General features: G+C 53.0%; 1 protein-coding gene across 21 annotated transcripts in view; it reads right to left on the bottom strand.

Moving 5' to 3' along the window:
* Nucleotides 1–19,404, bottom strand: part of MICAL3 (microtubule associated monooxygenase, calponin and LIM domain containing 3) — a 134,436-nt gene extending 115,032 nt beyond the window's left edge. For 8 of the 21 annotated variants that reach the window (XM_071220222.1, XM_053916668.2, XM_053916653.2 and 5 more), the window contains exon 1: nucleotides 19,120–19,403. The gene's annotated coding sequence lies outside the window, so the exon portion shown is untranslated. Of the gene's footprint in view, nucleotides 1–19,119 lie in introns of all 21 variants that reach the window. The other 13 variants (XM_053916667.2, XM_053916664.2, XM_053916662.2 and 10 more) reach the window with 6 other exon arrangements.
* Nucleotides 19,405–19,623: the final 219 nt, after the last annotated feature.

Genomic DNA, 19,623 nt, shown 5'->3' on the forward strand with positions numbered 1-19,623 from the left:
TGATGTTTCTCTCCCTCTCTTGTCCTCTAACAATGAGTAAAATCTTTTTTAAAAAATTGATTTTAGACAGGGAGAGAAAGGGTGGGGGAGGGAGAGAGAGAGAGAGAAAGAGAGAGAAGTAACGACTTGTTCCACTTGTCTATGCATTCATTGGTTGTATCTTACACATGCCCTGCCAGGAGAACCCACAACCTTGGTGCATCCAGGCAATGCTCTAACCAACTGAACTACCTGGCCAGTGTGGGGATTTCTTAAACTGTCTTGTGCCTATTTGATTCATTTCCTATTTAACAAACTGACACAGCTTCCTTGCATTTGGAGAGAAGCCACTTGTCATCTTCTCCACTTCTCCTTAGTGAGGTTCCCCTCCTTCTCACCGTTCATGATGCTATGCCCTGCCACCCACCCCCGGCTACACGATTTATATCCACTTACTCACATTACACACAAAGAAAAACCCCACACACTCGCTTACCCCAACTCAGGAACGGCAACGCGTGATAAAAGAGGCCCAGAACAAAGGAGGCCCTGAAAGAGCACCCAGCCTCCCCACCTCATAGTGGAACATGGTCCTGCTGTGCCGCAACGGAGCTCGCTCCACCCCACCGACTGGGACGGAGCGTCCTGTCACAGGTGTCTGTCAGGTGTCAGCAAACGTCTTACTTCTCCCCTGTCTTGCCTGAACAGCAGAGGGGGCGGGTGGACTGCCAACATAATCGTAGATATCAGCACGGGAGACAGTTCACCCTTCTCCTTCTGATCACTTACCTGCAGGACCCAGACGCACTTCTTGTTATTAAGTCCACGTCTTCTATTAGAGTAAACAGAGCTGAACAACCTCCTGAGATCACACAAAGGAGTTGACGTGACCGTGGCTTGTGCGAAAATACACCCTGATACCTGTGTGCCCAGCTACCTGCAGAAGTCTGGCCTCAGTCAGCGTGTCCAATGGTCTCAGAGTGGTCGTTCTCACCAGCAACGTGGTGAATGAATGCTGTGAAGAACCTGACATGCCTTAGTCTCTGCTGTCACGGGATTTGAAGTTTCTAGAGGCTGAAACAACATCACCAACATACAAGGTTCCGAGGATTAAAAGTTATGAGACTGGTTACATAGTACTCAGCTCTAGAGACTTTTCCAATGCAACAGAAAACACTTGAAACCTCAGAAACCGGGGTTTATTCAAGAGCTGAGGGAAAATCTGACTCATCAAAATGAAAAGCTGTTATGCTTCAAAGCATAAAGGCACTATCAAGAAAATGAAAAGACAACCAGAGAATGGGTAAAATTGTTGGAAATCATGTACCTGACAAGGAATTTCTGTCCAGAATATGCAAAGAACTGTTACAACTCAATCCTAAAAAGTAACCCAAATTTTTAATGAGCTAGATAGAGATTTGATTAGAGTTTCTCCAAACGCGATACACAAATGGCCAATAATCACAGGAGAAACTGCTCAGCATCATCAGTCGCTGGGGAAACACCAACCGAAACCGCAGTGAGACACCACCTCACATCGCTGGGATCAAAAGGACAGACTGTGAGCAGTGTGGCCGAGGAGGTGGGGGTGGGAAACGGTCTGGCAGGTCCTCAAGGTGTTAAACCCACAATCACTCTGTGACCCGGCAACCCCACGCCGAGGTGTCTGTGTGCACGAGAGAAGGGACAACACAGGTCCCCACAAAACCTGCAATCGAGTGTTCAGAGTGGCGCTAAGGTCCCCACAAAACCTGCAATCGAGTGTTCAGAGTGGCGCTAAGGTCCCCACAAAACCTGCAATCGAGTGTTCAGAGTGGCGCTGTCCAGAGCAGCCAGAAGCAGAGTGTCTATCGCCTGTGCAGTGCAGACACGGCGCACCCGCAAAACGGGGTACCGTTCGGTCACAGCAAAGAAGTCCTGACGCGTGCTACGAACGAACACCGTGCTAAGCGACCGAAGCCGACCTGTCGCATATGGTGTGCTTCCATTCGTGAGAAACGTCCAAAGAACAAATCTGCAGAGACGGAGAGGAGAGTGGGGGTTGCCTAGGGCTGGGGGCAGGGGCTGAAGAGAAGTGAAAACTCACTGCTGGGCCTGCGGGTTTCTTTTTGGGCAGAAATGTTCTACAACTAATTATGGCAATGGTGGCGCCACTCTGCACGTCCTGAAGCCCAGTGAGGCGCACATGCCACATGAGTGAACAGAACTGAATGTGGATTATACAATAAAGCAGTTACAAAAACTGAGATCAGTACCCACGTCTTATGTGTCACTGTATTATCCTCAGTAACACTGGGCCTGGCCCGTCGCAGGCACTCAGTGAATGGGGTAAAATGAGAAGACAAGTGCTGAGCCTCTTCACCGAAGACCTCGCTGGAAGGGCGCTGTGCCACACTGGGACCCTGGCCCAGAGGGACAGAGCCCCTCTCTGCACCTCCTTCTAGCCCAGCATGGCTCCTCGACGTCAGGCGGATGCTCCGTGTCAGTCTCGTCTCGGCCTCTTCCCAGAAGCCTTCCTGGTAGACATAGCGCAGCAGCACAGCGTTCTGGAAGCACGTCCCCAAGGATGGGAGGATGGCAGGAAGCGTCCCACCCCAGCACTCGGGTGGAACCGATGAGCACTCAACAAATCGGTCACCAGCAAGGCAGTGAGTGATGGGGATCAATCAGGAACCAAGACATGAAAGGCCTTTGGTCAGAAGCAGGATCCTCAGGGACTCACAACGGCAGAGGAGTGAGTGGGAGCTACACCCACCTCCTCCAAGGACCAATCGGGAACTGCAGCCTCACTGGAGAAAAACTGTCCTGAATCACCAGCTGAACACTCGCTGGAGAGAAGCCTTACAACCACGGACAGAGAGAAGAAATCGCTTCACCACAGTGAGATAAAGGAACTTTGGTTTAAAACCTTTGTGATCTTCAAGCTTTGCTGGTAGGAGGGATGCCCAGACTGTAACCTCGAGAGGGAGAGGTGGTCATTAGTGGTCATCAGCCCCCAGGTTTCCCATTTGAGTGTGGCTGGTGGAGACCGTCTCCCTCCCAGACTTTGGGTTAATGATTTCCATCTGGCTCCTAATGTGTCCTTCTCCACATTCTTGGGCACTGCAAGAAACTTCCTGCAGCCTTTGGTAGCCTCTAGTCTAGAGCGGGAGTCTGCAATTACGGTCCAAGCTAAGAATGGATTCTACATTTTAAATGGTTGGAAAAAACCAGAAGAAGGATAACATTTCAAATTTCGAGACATGTGAAAACGATGTTAACTTTTAAATTACCTGGTCTATAAATAATGCTTTACTGGCACACACACAATGAAAGTGGGATACTCTTCCGGGGTCCCCCAAGGAAAGTTATTACACACTCCTAGCACACCTGTCCATGTGGCCGTCCGCACCTGCAGTCAGCATTACTGCTCCCCCCACAGCACTGTGTCTATGCAGACAGCTCGCTGGGTGTCCACGTGGCTCCCTGACCACGGAAACACACTCCTCGGGGATGAGGGACAATGTTTACCATTTGTCTCCTTGGAAACCACCAATACCAAGTCCTGCACACAGCAAGTGGGGGATTCCTATTTGTCCAGTCTAACTGCTTATTCCACAGGAATCCTATCAACACCTCTTTCCTGAAGCCACATCTGGTCAGCCACATGGAGAACTGCCTGTGAGTGTCTGTGGCAACCGAGTGGCCGACCACCTAAAGCAGAATCCTGAGACCGCTAGCATGCCCTTCACGCGACCTACAGCTAGCAGCCCCACAGCCTGCTCCACACCCCTCTCTCCAGAACACCTGCCTCCTTCCCTCTGAGCCTCACACTCTGACCTCGCCCAGAGCTGTGCCGCTGCCGTAGGCGCCCCGATACCCCCTCACCCCCAGTTTCTGCTTTATTGAAGTTGGATCATTTCCCTGAGGCCTTCCTGGCTCCCTGCGGGCTAAGCACCTGGTCACACACTTTCAGGGACCCTCACTGGTCCTTCCCCCATGCCTGTCACACTGAGCTGTCTGTGATGATTTATTGACGTCTCCCCCACACCACTGGGGACTCCCAAAGGTCTGGTGGCATGCTGGTCAATGCTTAACCTGGTCTCCAAAAACATGTTCCTGCTTTGATATGCATAAACACTCATTATAAATTTTACTGACATGAAAGATACATAACATACAACAGTACTAAAACATGCAATACAGTGATAAACATACACCAGCATACGATAGTAATGTAGCAATAAAATACACGATGCCTTTCCAGTAAACTCCCCACTCCAACTGGGTCTCACAGAAGGCTGTCCTGGATTAGGCTGATGAATGAATGCTGGCGGGTAATTTTATTTACTGTAAGAGTGAAACAAAAGTGGAACAAGAAAGATGCATATCAAACATGATCTGAGCAATTCGTTGCTGAACTGCACCCTACTTTTCAAATACAAGGAGCGTATTTCCTCAATTATTTGGGTGCTGTTCATAACGTAATGGCGACAGACACAAACACTTTAAGTGTAAACTGCAAATGGTAACATTTTCTCCATCACCTGCTGAGGCAACGGACCAAACACGCAGAGCTGGCAGGAGATGTGCCACCCCCGCCCCAGAACTTCCAGTACGTGGCTCAGGGAATGGGAGGGTGTAGCCAATGCCAAAATAACTAGGATGTGGTGAGATGGGTGTTTCTATTACCCTTGTTTTTAAATAACTTAATTATATGTTTATAGGATTCATTTTTAATAATGTCTGTTTTTAACAACCAACTTGCAAAATTCCTGAAAATGTGACCCTGAGGTCCTACTGGGCGCCACCCCCACATTCTCTGTGTTCTAGCCACAGAGGTGCCGGATGCACACGTGTGGGAACACCATCTAAGTGACCCGTGGCAACTTCACTCCTCAGAGCTGCTGCTCCAGGGGCCACCCAACTTTCCTGTAGGAAGATTCTCCTACAACTGGAGATTCTGAAAGCTACAGAGAATATCAACCTTCCATTTAACATGTTATCTTTGAAGGGGAGGGTCTTTCGATGCTTAGTATCAGCTCAAATGTAAGACCCCCTCTCTGATGATAAACTCTCCCTGAGGTATTTGTTCCACAAAACACTTGGGCCCTGGGAGGTCACTTGTAAACCCTTCAACAGTCTGATTGGGTTCGCCATCCTGGGTGGCATCGCTCCCCGGGTGTTCCTTAGTTCTGGCCACATCTCTGGAAAAACAGAGCCCGACCAGGACCTCTGGGCCCGGCAGGCACTGGCCTGGCACTGAAACGCTGGAGCTCGCTCACTCGGTCTACTCTGGCTCCGTGTGGGTCCTTTCTTAATCCTGTTTCTTTTTACATCACTATTGCCACCCTGCCTTTCAGCTTCTTCCTCTGCACCTCACCCCTCGTGGGTCCCAAAGGTCTTCACTGAATCGCTGATGGTCCCAAGACCTGTATCAGACTCTGTCCCTGCTGACTAGCTCCCCCGCCAGCAGCAACTGCAGTGCCTCCTGCAGACCTTGCTGCATCTTGCCCCCTACACCCCCACACCCTCCACACCCTGCACGCCTCTGCCGGAAAGCAGGTCCCTGCTGCTCCCTTAGGAATGCAGGAGCCCTGCGGGTGGCTCCGCTGGTTGGAGCAGCATCAAGTCCCACACCCCAGAAGGTTGCGGGTTCGATACCTGGTTAGGGCTCGTATGGGAGGCAACCCACTAACATTTCTACCTCTCCCTCTCAAAATTAATAGATGTATCCTCAGCTGAGGATTAAATATGTATGGGAAAAAAACAACGCAGAACACTTTTACCTTTGTATACTGCTGCAGAAGTAAAAGCACAGAGTGGTGTCTCATTTCCCCACGTACAAAACAAAGTTAGGTTTGCTTTTTCAGACCATGCATGCTGCTGTCCTCCCCAGAGAGCAGGGCTGCTTTTATGGCAGACGAGGCCCCTCCTTTCTGATCCTCAGCTGTCCCCAGCAGGACACACCCAGGGCTCCACTAAGCCCCTCCTGGGTCCGACCCCCTTGTCCACTTCTATCACTGATGTCGTCAACACCCTCCAGTGGAAATTACGCCAAACGGCCACCCATAGGCCCTGCCATCTCCCCAAGCACTTTTCCTTTTGTACCACTTCCTTACTTAAGAACCTGAGGCTGCCTGTCAAGATCTAAGAGGATATTCCAGTTCCTAGGAATAAATACAAGTACCTATTTCATACAGAGAGGAGGAGAAATATACAAAGAAGCACACAGGCAAAATGTAAACAACGGGTGGTTCTGGAAAAGGGTAAACAAGAGTTCCTGGCATTATTCTTACACTTTCCTGAAATAATATCAAAATAAAGTATCAAAGAAACACTCAGCCCTTCACCTTAGCATCAAGTGTGACCATAAACAACTCCTTTTATAAGCCGCCCCAGCCAGGCTTGCCTGTGAGGGTTGCACCTCGATGCACCACCTTGGTTGGTTCTGTCCCTCTCCCTTCACCATACCCCCCACCGCCCGAACCAACCCGCTTCCCCCCTTCTCACTCCTCCCATGGAGCTGAGGAAGGAAAAGCATCAACAGTCACCACCTGCTCCCAGCCAGGCCACTATCGTCTGGGTGCTTGGTGCGCCACGTTTTATCTGACTCTGCTACCGGCTCAGACGAGGGAGGAGTGAGCAGGGGGGAGGAGCTGTGCAAAGGAGCATCTCTGCGCTGGTCAGGGCTTTGACAGATGAATCAAAATAAAGGCATCAACAACAGAAAAGCCAGAATAAAATAATCAAAAATTACCGCTGAATCCTAGAGGATTTATGCTATAAAATTGAATGTCAATGTTTGACAAGGTAAAATTAATACAATCGAAGCTCAGTAGTATTACAAGGGGAGTTTGAAACAAGCTGTGAATGTATGCTAGGAAGTCAAAATATCTTGTCTGAAAATGAAACAACTGTTTAAAAAGACCCTGTCTGACTGCACAGCCGCTACATGTGGGGCAGGACCAGGTACCCAATTCAGCCCCTGCTGGCCACAGGTGAGCCCAGCTCCCCTACACCTGCCCTCTCACTCAGCACTCTCACTTGCGCCAGGCCCTGTTCTGAATGTAGGGACACGTTATAGAACAAAACGGATAAAGCTCTGCGACTTCACAAAGCTTCCATTCAGTGGGAGGAAACAGTAAAAGCTATAGTGATCAATCACGCATACAGTACTTACTCCATTTTATAAATATCAATCCATTTACTCTTCATGAAAATCCTGAGTTAGGGACCATTCTTTTGAATGAGGAAACTGAGCTACAAGGGTTAAGACATCTACTCGAGGTGACGTGAGTCTTGGCCCAGGTGAAGCTGGGAAGTACACCTAGCCACCTGGACCCCGCTGCCTGGACTACAAAGCGCCCCGTGAACTTCAGTGGTGCACGCTGCAGGGTGGGGAGCGCCCTGGGAGAAAGGGAACTACAAGCAGGATGAAAGGGTTCAGAGGACGAGGTGGAAGGGGACACACTGGAACTTGAACTGGGTGTCATGAGAAGTTTCCATGGAGAAAGTGGTGTGGGGCTAAGGGAACTGACCATGTGACCTCCTGGGAACAGCGTGTGCAGAGGCCGCAGGGTGGGCTGCGCCTGGCCTGCTGCAGGACAGGGAGGCCTGGGAAGCCTCAGCAAAGCGAGTGGAGGGCAGTGACATTGGGCTTTGAGCAGCACAAGGCTGTGCAGGGCTGTTTCTCTGGGTCTTCCAGTGTTTCCTAGCTCACCGGTGGCAAACACAAGGCCCGTGGGCCAAATTTGGCCCTGCACCTTGTTTCTACCCAGTGGCTGTGCCGAGCTCTCCCTTAATTGTTAAGAAGCAGTTACATTTATACAGTCCTAACATTACATTCAGCCCTTTGAAAGCAACTGCAAGGCTGATGTGGCCCCCGTGAAAATGAGTTTGACATCCCTGTCCTAGCTGCTCTTTTCTCACTTATCTGGATGCCCAGAGTGAACTTTGAGCTTGCTCCCTACACCCCTGGGTGCTTTCCAGGTGAAGTTAATTGAATACTGCCTGGCCTGGTGGACTCCATGAGCCACGTGGCTCACAAGGACAGAAGACCCTATCCGGGCAGCTTTGGACGCGTGTGCCCGTGGGGAGCAGGGTATTGCTGTGAAAACATCGGAATGTGCATGGTACTCGTATCTGTTTCCAAGCACTCGGCCAACCTCATGTTCAGATTGTATCTTCAGGATGTCCCCTTACAATGGTGACAGCCAGCATCTCTCTGCTTGACAGACAGGGACTCGAGGAGTTCAGAGCCCGGACACCCCTCCCACACCAGTACAGGGGCTTACAGACTCAAGGCACGAGGACTCAGCTCTTACAACTCAGGCGTCTCGCTCAGATCACAAGACAGCAGCAACGGAGCGCAGGGAGCGGTCGCAGTCTGGTCAGCACATCGAAGGCTAAGACCAAGCCTCTTGGCCTGTCCCAGAGCTCAGCTGAAAGCAGCCGGCCCCTGTCACGTGCACAACTTCCAGACTCTCTTCCCCAGGTGCCTGAGGAGCCAAGCAAGCTCGAGCTCCTCACGAGGAGCAACACAACAGGCATCGGACACTGCCCTGCCTCTGATTTGTCATTTTAAAATTTTTTATTTATTTTTAGACAGAAGGGAGGGAGAAAGAGGGAGAGAAATATCATTGTGTGGTCGCCTTTCGCACGCCCCTCAATGGGGACCTGGCCCGCAACCCAGGCCTGTGCCCTGACTGTGAATCACACCAGGGAGGGACCCCTTGGTTCGCAGGCAGGTGCTCCATCCGCTGAGCCACACCATCCAGGGCATGGTTTCAGTCTTTTAAAGCAGCAAAAAGAAAATCCCTTTTGCTCTAAGTCAGAAATGGTAATTTCCAAAATAAATTAATCCAACCTAACCTACTTTCTAGAGCAAACCTGCGAAAAAACCCACTCTGCATGGACTGCGATGCAAGGGAGGAGAACAAAGCTGAAAGGAAGCGCTGGCCTGTAACAGCGCTGAGACCTCCGGGCAGGGCAGTGGGTGCGGTGCCCTTCCGTTTGGAAGTCTGACTTGCTCACGAAAGCAGCAGGGAGAGCGGGGGCCACGTGAGCACACGGCTTCTGCCCCTGGGAGGCTCAGATAACACGGGAGCCTTCAGCCCCAAAACTCCTCTTCCTTTCTGGCAGTCAGTCACTGGCCCTGCCACACCCCACTGCAAGCCCTGCGTGGGTGCTGGGGAGCCACCGCTGCTGGGGGTGTAGGCTCCAGAGCTGAGCAGGTACCCACCTGTGTCCATCGTGCTGCTAAAGGGACAGCAGTATCCTTTTTTGCATGACAGGTAATCTCAGAGTAACGGCTATGGAGGGGTGTTAGGGTCCAAAATAACCCTTAGGTAACAGCAGTATCTCAATGTTCACTTTCCTGATGCTGACCACCCTGCTACGGTTGTGGAAGGACACGCTTATTCTTGATAAACCTGCACTGAAGTGTCTCAGGGTAAACGGAACACAGTGTTTCCAACTTTCAACTGGGTCAGGGCAAACACGTAGAACACATGGGTGGAGGGAGAATGATAAAGCAAACAGGGCAAAATGTAAACAATTGATAAAGTCCAATTAATAAATGTAAATAATAAGTACAAAGGGCTCCTAGTACTGCTCTTGCAACTTCTCTGTAAATTTAAAATCTTATCAAAAGAAATAATTATTCAAAAAATGAACTTTACATATGACCTAACAGGCAGGCCACCTCCTGCTAAGGCACCTGGAGGCCCAGATGCAAGGTGGCAGCCCAGTGACACTCAGAAGGAGATGATCGGAACAAGCAACCGCGCTGACAGAGTCCAGGAGCACCTGAGATATTGGCTCTTTCTGGGTTTTTCTGCAGAATCAAGTCATATTCCTGGCACGTGGAAAACAGCAGCCTTGAAGGCGCAATGCTGTTGGGGGGGGCTCATCCCCTTCCTCCTGCTGGTGCCGCTCCACGCCCCGGGCTCCTCCCACTCGTCCAGCTCCTCCCCTCCTCGATGCCCGAGTCTCCTCAGTCCGGCTCCTCCAGGCCTCGCCCCTGGGGAGGGCCCTGGGTCTTCCGAGCACTGTCCCTCCCAAAGGCCTCCCACACCAGCCCCCTCCTCTCCGCTTCCACCCCAGCACCTGGCCCCAGTTCCTGGTCAGGTCATACCTGAACATCACCCGTCACCTCCCACAGCTCAGGGTGAGCCAACCTTGAGCTGGGGGCCCAAACCAACATGCAAGTGAAGGAGGCTTTTACATTTTTAAATAGTTGGGGGGGGGCGGTATTAAAAGACTTTCTGACTTGTGAGAATTATACGAAGTTCAAACGCGGGGCCAGGAGGTGCAGCGTTGCTGGCCCGCGGCCGCACCAGGCGCTGACCAACTGTCTGTGGCCAGAGGCCACGTGGCCACTGATCACTTTCCCACCTTCACAGTAAAACGTGGCGGCTCCTCCCACCGCCAGCTGGCTGGGTGCTCATCTCTCCCGCCTCCGCCCAACAAACCCACACAAACGCCACTTCCGTGGCCACCGCAACACCCATCAGACGTGGAGAATAATCTGCAACCAGCGCAAGAAGCCCACAGGCCCTGCTGCTCTCCGCCTGGCAGGGTGCTCTCACGCCTGTGCTCACCTACCAGGACTCAGGGGGCCTCCCTGGACCCTCCTCTGTCCCCTCGGCACCCAGTCCTGCCTTGCCCTAGCTCTCGCCACAGAACAAAAACCATCTGTGTGTCTGTCTGTCTCCCCAGACCCTGGGAGACCCCAGCAGGCAAGGAGCACACCGCACCAGCCTCCCAGCACCCAGAGGAACCTGGCTCGGCTGTGCAGACGCTGCCCGCGCCCCGCCCCGCCAAGCCGGCCCCTCACTGCTCTGGACGTGTCCTGTGCGCTGGCAGCCCTCGGCCTGGCTCCCACTAGCTCCCTGCCCCTCACCCGGGCAGCCCTACCAGTGGCCTGGGACACAGGACACGTGGGGTGGGGTGGGGGCACTTGGAACCGTGGAGTTGTGTGGACCACGGTTCCAACCCCAGGAGCCTCCCTCCAGGCTGTGAGATGGTGGACAAGATGCGCACACCTGTAGGACCTCATCAGTCAGGTGGGATATGGCGACGTCACCTGCAGGGCTGACAGTGCAGGGGAAGTCTGGAGCAGTGCCCGGTGTACAATAAAGGCACTCTGACATCACCTGCTTCATTGTTCTTCCTCCCCTGTACCCACCTGCTCTGCACAGGCACATGCACCTTCTGGAGCAGTGAAGTGCAAGAGCGCAGCACAGGAACCGGTCACGTGCTTCTGCCCCACCCTCACACCCAGCACAGCGCGCATGTGGGGGAGGAGCCCAAGAGCCCTGAGCCAATGAACAAACTATTCCAGGAAACCTAACAAGTTGGTACTGAGAAAAATAACGCAGAGCCCCGGATGAGGCAGAGAAAAAGCAGAGAGCAGGAGTTGGGGCTGGGGGGCATTTGAGGGACCCTCGTATTAATAAGCATGAGCCCACATGTGTTCACTGGAGGCTGCTGGATGACAGCAAGCCGAAATCTCAGAATTCACCCCCCCCCCAGTTTCCTACACTCGGGTCCACACCAGCAGGAGCTGACAAGCTACGTGCTCGCCCTGCACCAGCAGAATGCTCAGTGCAGGCACCCACTGAACAGATGAGGAGACAGAGGCCGGGCAGTCAGGAACCCACCCAAGGTCACTCCTGCAGGGAACAGTGCAGCGCAGACCACTCCCTGAGTTCATACTCTCAACCAAGACACCTCTGGGTTTTTCAACTCTTAATGCATTGTTCAGCAGGTGAGAGACCTCAGGCAAGTCATCTGACCATACTGGGCCCTACGTCCCCCTACCTCCGTGGGCATCATTCACTTCACCTGCTATACCTGTTGGAACAGTCAAAGGAGAGCCTGTCATTTGGTGTATTTATGAAACAGACTCCTCATAAACCAATTCCCTTCCCACCTTGCCCACCTCAGTGTGATCCTTATTCAATGTAGGTAAGGGTTTTAGCCAACTTCCTTGACCTCTTTGACTACTGTGGAACAGTCTTTGCTCTGCCTGGGTTTTCCTGCCTAGTGCCTGTCTGGGCCTCATGAAACAGCCTGAAGACCCTGAAGACCAGTGAGCACAGATTGGGGGGGGGTGCTAAGCACAGCCATCTGCATTACAGAAGGACCCTGATGCTCAGTGAATTTTACATAAGCAAAGGCTGGCCAGCTGGGCACTGCCAGGATGTGTCCTGACCCACAGCCACGATGCACCTGCTTCTGTCTGCCACACTTGCACATGCAGACGACAGGCCTGGGAGCTGGGTAACACCTGTGGCTTCCTGGCTGCATGTGTGGTGGGGACAGAGAGGGCAAGGTGGGTGAAAGTGACCAGCAGCCATTCCCACCAACAGTGGAAGACCAGACTGCCTTAAAAAGCTGTATATGGAAAGGTAAAATTTTAAATTCCTAGAGAACAAATTCTGTTGAAAAATTGCTTTATGTGAAGAATTAAATTTAAAACCAAGAAGTACAGACACAGTATTATATTTTGGGAGTCAATCCACATGCCCACACATCAAGTTTTCTTAAAGTAAGGGATACCTTTAAGCTGACAAACCTCGGGGGTCAAGGTCACAGAGAGAGAGAATTTGAGCAGCACATAGAAAGGTCCTACAGCAGGGGTGTCAAACTCATTTTCACCGGGGGCCACATCACCTTCATGGTTGCCTTCAAAGGGCCTAATGTAATTTTAGGACTGTATAAATGTAACTACTCCTTGACAGTTAAGGGAGCGCTCGGCGCTGCAGCCGGGTAGAAACAAGGTGCTGGGCTAGATAAAGCAAGGTGGAGGGCCGGATTCGGCCCGTGGGCCTTGTGTTTGCCACCTGTGTCCTACGAGTTATTACCAAACTGAGCCAACTCAGTCAACACAGCAGGGATGGGGACCTCATTTCCAGGAGACATGAGTAATTTCTATTTGAACGGACTGATCAAAGTGACCCACAGGTCTCCTAAGAGATTAAAACACACGCAAAGACTGTCTCTGACTAAGAATCTCCACCAGTCAGAATCCCATCAGGCCTTTTCCCACAATGTATCAGCTTCTAAAATTGGCGCATGACGAAGAGACACTCAAGGAAGCAGGAGGAGTGGGAGCCTGGCAGACGCTACCCCAAGGCCACCACTGGTTCCAGGTCCCTGAGTGAGAAGAGCCTTGACAGTAACAGGGTCATCACTATTCTCAAAGCACCAATTAAGGACTCTGTGCCCAGACAACTCCCACCCCTGTGGAAATGCCTGGGAAAGGGCCCCCCAGAGGGCAGGCTCCTCTAGCTGCCTCGTCAATGTACTGCTCACAGCGCCCACCCCCACCCCCTCAGCCTCCAGGCACACAGGGACTGCAAGGACAGCCTGCTGAGCCCCAGGCCCTCAGTTGAGACAGGCCACAGGGCCACCTCCAGAGGAGGGGACGTGGCCCCAGCCTTTCCTGCCACCCAGGTACAGGGCTGGTCCTCAGAGGGGAGTCTGCAAGGATGCAAACATGCCTGAAAGAACAGCCACAGGGTTAGGTGAAGTCTAGGAATTCTCCATCTCATGTGCATAAAATTAACAAAACCTAACCGTTAGTGTAAACTTTCCAGTTAGTATATAAACTTTCTTACCGCTTCATGTTCAGGATCCCTGGCCATTTAAGTCCCTCGTTGCAACTCTGTTTTATGCATTTTATGCACCCCCCCCGCAACGTTGTGACCTCTCACAGGTGAACATCATCCTTCACCCGGCACCTGCCTTAGCCATGCACAGCAGCTGCCCCAACGTGGAGCCCGAAGGTCCTGCGTTCCCGGGCTCCTGTGCTCCACTCTTCCCAGGCAGGCTGCGCACGCCATGTGCAGCGCATGCTGCAGCTTGTGCAAGGTGTGGTCTCATGTGTTTCTTCCCATTTCCTCTTCCGTCACTCCCTCCACAGTTCACCTTTTCAGCGAGGTGACCAAACACGCAGGACTCAGGAGTCATCCAGCCTCTGCAACTGACTGGGTGTAGGCCCTACTGCTCTCCGGAAGAGCTCTCCCATAGGATAGGGTGGTAATGCCTACCTGAAGGCCAGGCGCACTGTGCACACACAAAGCACTTGGCAAGGCCTGTGGCCCACAGCAACGCCCAGTGAGTGACAGCTATTACTATGGAAGTGTCCGTAGGAACCACTTATCTAAAAGTGCTTAAAATGCTAAAGGCAGGTTGGTTTTTTTCCCTGTCTCTCACTAGTTAGAACACTTCTCTTTTCCTTTTTACAGGTAAATAAGTGACTGACCAAGTCATGACCAGACTGGGTAAGAGATTCTGTTCCCAGAAGTGGTTAGGATCCCAGATGAGCTTGGATAAAAAAAACTAAACATGTAAAATAAAAACTGCCCCCAAAGGGCTGAGCTGGGGCAGTCCCAGGGTCTGCAGAAGACCAGGGTGAGAAGAGAAGGGCCTCCTCCCCTTCTCTGGGAGCAGAGCTGTCACCTACCCTCCTCCCAGGTCCAGGGGCCCAGCCCTGAGGTCCTGAGACCCTCACACATCCCAAGTGGCCCTGCTGGGAAGCACACACCTGTGCTCTCCTCTAAATGCATCAAAATCACCTCCCGACTCTGTCCCAGTTATAAAGGACATGCTGCTTAACCTAAATGCATCTCTCCTGAGGCTTCCAGAGAGAAAACCCGGAGCAAAGGGAAGGAAATGTGAAAGGGCGGAGGGGAGGCCTGGGGTGCCTCACTGGTCTCTCTGTGCTGCTGGCCTGCCTGGACAATCCCTGCTGAGGCCACCAGCATCTGGACGCAGCCCCTGCCTTTCCTCTCCCCTAACAAACCCCGCAATTCTCACTCAGTACAAGGCAGCATTGGTGGTGCCAGCCAGATCTCGTTGGCCAGCTTTCTGTGGGCCGGGGACAGCCTGTACAACAGGTCTGCTGTTGGAACCAGGGGTGCAGGTGGGTGCTGGGAGCAGGTCCTGCCCCCTCTCCATTTCCCCTCTGCATGGCAGGGCCCTCCTCTCTCCTGAAGCCAAGGCACCGACGCGGCAAGGCAAATCAGCAACAGGAGAGAGGCGAGCAGGAGAGAGGACGAGGCTGAGACCAACCAAAGTTTCACTTTGCCTTCCACATAGTTATTCCTTATCTTAAGGCAGCAAGGAAAACTCAATAAAAGCTACCAGTTACCCAAGTGCCCGCACTGTCCCTCTCCTTGCTCAGCTAACCAGACCAGATCCTTGAGCAGATGCACAATGAACCGACCTCTGCAAGCCCATCTAAGTGAAGACTCCTTTTTTGTTCATTCACACACCAACACACGCTGGCTCTTCCTTCCTCGTGACAGACGCAGAGCAGGCGCTGCTGAGAGATGCAGCCTTTCTCAGCTTCCTCACCAAGGAGCAAACTGGTTGCTCAGCAGGTGCTCCGCCCTCGGTGTCCACCTCACAAGGCATGGCACAGTCCCGCTTCTCCATCCTTCCATCTGATTACCACCACCATTTCCGCTGCGGCTCTAAGTTACCACGATTTTTCCTCCTCTGTGGGACCCTGACTTGCCAATGACAAAAAGTCATGAACTGCAGGGTTTGGGGCGACAGTTGACCTGTTCCCCATCCCACCCCGCAGTGTCTGGACAATGATAACGACAAGACAGCTAAAGCCCATGCCAAGAAAACGGCAGGCCACGAGCAGCTGAGCCGCAGCGGGCAGGCGGGTGCTGTCCTGTCTGCAGATGCATCCCAAGCAGGAGCAAGACGCCCTCCACCACCCTGCCCAACGGCACAGGGTTAGTGCTGAATTCCAAAAAGCAGAACCAAAGGGCACGAGGGTCCAGAGGGTAGGGGAAGTCCACAAACATTTTAGGTAAATTTCCAAACACTTAGCTCCACCATTCCCACAATTTTGTGTAGCTAAAGACCAAAGAGGAATCAGATTTTCAAGCCTGCCACCTAAAGAAACCGAGAGCCTCGTTTACTACACAGATGTTAGCCCAAGTGCAAGGTCTCCAGGTTTACAATTTCAATCCACAGCTTAAGTTAAAAAGCCTGGCTTCTCATTATGTCCCCTGGGTTAGAACAGCACAAACGTCCTCTGTCCACAACCCACCTCCACTCTCTTGCCCCATTCTTCCTATCTGGTCCTGTTAAGTACTTCAAGTCTCCAAATACAGATTTTTTTCAGCTGTGGCTATTGTTTCTAAAGTAATAACCCTCCACCTCGCTAGAGGAATGCTTCTGGCACAAGGAAAGTCCAGCATGTCAAAACTCTACTTCAGGGAAAAATAAAGCCCAGCTCTGGCCAGTTGGTCCAGTTGCTTAGAGCATCTTCCTGATGCGCCAAGGTTGTGGGTTCGATTCTTGGTCAAGAATTAACCAATGAATGCATGGATGGGCAAGAACCAACCAATGAATGCATGAATAGGCAACAGGTTGATGTTTCTCTCTCTCTTCCTCTGTAAAAATCAGTAGATTGAAAAAAAAATAATAAAAATAAAAAATAAAGCCAAGCACAACCAACAGCCCCTCACACCAGGGAAGCAACACAACAGTGTCAGGGACTCTGCTTGGCTCCTTAGCCACCGGTGAACGGGGGGTCGTGGTCCACCCTTTGGACTCAGACAGCCCTGATCTGAGGGCCTGCCCTGCTTTCTGTCACTTCCTTGTCCTGGGCTCTCATCAAATCCTAGTTCATCACCTGCAGAACGGAACCAATAAGGAGTCCTGCCTTGCATAAGGCCGTGAGGGAGAAATGGGCTAGGTGCAGGAAGTGCGAGCCCGGCTCCCACACACCAGCACGGAATACAAATGGCAACTATTCTTAGCTCTCTCGTCATCAGAAAAACACAATGGTCTGGTGTCTTTAGTCCTTCATATTCCCAAGAAAGAGAGTTTTATTTTCTCCTGTAAAAGTATCAATGAATGTAAGATAAGAAGAAAAACCCAATTCAAGTCCAACTCAGACATCAAGTCACTGGCAACTTAGAGCAAACCACGTCACCTCCACTTCTCCTATAGAACGGGAATAACATAGGGCTCCTCACCAGCCCAGGTCAGAGGCAGGGCCCAGTGAACCTGAGACTGCCCCACCTGCTGCTCGGGCCTCCCCCACCCGGGGCCACCTCCCAGACTCCGGTGTAGGAGAAATTCGGGAAGGCTTAGGGTGCCACTTGGACATGTCAAACCAACAACCATCAAATTCCTCACCCGCAAGACTACTCAACAGACCCAGGTCAGGGTCAATTTTGACCACGTAGCTTCCTGCACAGAGCGGTACAGACCTCCTGCCGTAGGTGAGCACCGTCCTCTCTGGAACCATGTGACTCGCAAGCCAGGAGGAAGGAGCTCAATTTCTCTTGTTGGATTTTTACTTCTGGGTCTAGAGGTTTGAATTTCATTTATAACCTACCACAAAAGTTTCCAAGTGAGAGCTACAGGTTGGGGTGGGAAGAAGGCTGCCCACCTCCCCCACTTCAGAAGTGAGCATGCAATCCCATGGCATCCAATTTCATCACCCACAGGCCTCCAGAGAGGAAAGAAAAGAATGCACTCCCGTCTACTAAATGTCTACCATCTCTAGGCATTGCCCTGAGTACTTTACATACATTATTCCAGGGCCTACTTTTGCTCCCACACTTAGAAACAGCCTCACTGGATGGGAACTGTACCAGGTGGAGGAAAAAAAATCACCATCTGGTCATCAAGCCCAAGGCATTTTAAAGGTTAGTGCTGTGAACACAAGGAGTCTTGACTAGGAACTGCGTTCAAGTTCCTCAAGATCCTTTGCAAGAGGAACTCCAAACTATGTTTCCCCTACAATTCTGGAATTAGCTCATGCTATTTAATACACTATCAAAGTTTTTAAAATTTTAAACCCTGATGCACAAGAAGGATTCAGTGCAGGGCAAAACAACCTAAGCCGGACCTCTGACACAAGTACATGCGACAATAGAGAGCATGGGATTTTAAAGATCCCGCTGAAGGCCCTTTACAGACGTGCTCAGAGAAGGCGATCCCAGCTGAGACCTGGCACCTGTGTGCCCACCTATGAGAGGGCAAAGCCTTCCCGGGGGCAGCAACAGTTCCATGTGAGGAGCCTCTCCTTCTACAAAACCCAGCTCCTCAGCCCTGGGGGACACACGCTGTCAACCTAAGGACCGTCTATGTAGCACACAATCAGATGGGACCAAATACACACTGGTGTATTGCTGTTTAAATGCCATTCTCTTCATCCACACGCCACTAGAAAAAAAGTCACGAGCCTTAAAAAAAAAAAGACGCTGTTTACAATTCACCTGCATTCCTCTGCATGAACGCACTTGGCGAAAACCATAATTAACGTTTGCCTTAAACACCAGCGTGAAAGGACGTAAACGTGGTTTGTATTCCTGGAAGCGCTTCCCAAGTTCGGGCTGTGCGGACGCACAGCCGAGACAGAGGGCCAGTCCCTGCCCCACCAGAGGGAGGCTGGGGCCCTGCCCAGCGCCCCGCAGCTCGGCGGCCGCCGCGTCGGCTCCCCGCGCGCCCCGGTGCCTTTGACCCAATACGCAACTCCTCCAGGTGACGGTCCCGGCAGGAATTCCCAAGGGACTGAGCATACCTCCCAGGCGGTTAGGGTGGGGAGTAGGAGAGGAGGCTCCTAGATAGCATGCGTGTGGCTGCCATCGCCTCACTCTGTGCGCCACTATCACAACAAAAGAACGGGAAATGGGACTGGAGAGTGCCGTCCTGGCCACCTGCCACGCAGACCCCACAGCACACGCAGCCCCGCCGGACCGCAGACCAGGGCGCTCAGGGCAGGACTGAGCAACGCCCGGAGGCCGGGCAGGCCGAGCGGGAAGCGGGCAGGCCCCACCCGACCCCGGCCTCCGGCCTCCGACCCCCGCACCCAACGCCTCCCAGACCTTCCATCCGCGCCCCGCTCCACTCCCACCAGATGCCGAGACCTCCCCGGACTCGGGGCTCACGCGGCCGCCACCTCTAGGGGTCAAGGGCAGGGGCCGGGGGGCCGTGACCGCGGAAGAAGGGCTGGAAGGGCCTCCAGAAGGCGGCGCCATCCCCGCGGCGAGCCTCGCGCCCCCGGGCGGCCCGGGCGCAGCACCGCGGCCACACGTCGGGTGGCGGGGGTCACCTGCCTCAAGCGTCCGCCAGCGTCCGCGGAAACCCGAGCTCGGGGCTGGCGGTCCTCACCTGCTCCTCATTGCTGTGTCCTCCGGCGCGGCGTCCCCTGCCGCCCGGACGCCGCCCCGCGCTCCGCAGCCCCTGGCGCGGGCTACTGCACCCAGCGCGCAGCCGAGTGCGCCTTGCGGCCGCCGGCGGGGCGGACACATGGAAGGGCGGGGGCTGCGGCCCTCTAGCCCCACCACGGGGCCGCAGCCTGGGGGTGGCAGCTCAAAGTGCACCCCGGGCGCTTCTGCGTGGCTCCCCACCCTAGGTAGCTGTTGCTACCTACGGGCTCCAGCGCTGCGGGAATGCCACGGTGACAGGCAAAGGTAAAGGAAGGCGAGGTCGCCAGACCCTTCCCCTCCCGCCCCCCCCCCGCACGATCCGCATGGTACATTCCTCAAAGCCCGCCCCGGCGCCAGAGGGAGCAGTGGATTGGTTGGGAATCTTGGAAGGGGCCAAGGAGCCGCACAAAATGACCAATGGGAAGGCACGGTGGGCGCATCAAAGCCTGCCAGCCAGGGAGCCGAG

The sequence above is a fragment of the Desmodus rotundus genome, chromosome 13 (genome assembly GCF_022682495.2).
Source record: "Desmodus rotundus isolate HL8 chromosome 13, HLdesRot8A.1, whole genome shotgun sequence".
In the NCBI taxonomy this organism is placed as follows: Eukaryota; Metazoa; Chordata; class Mammalia; order Chiroptera; family Phyllostomidae; genus Desmodus; species Desmodus rotundus.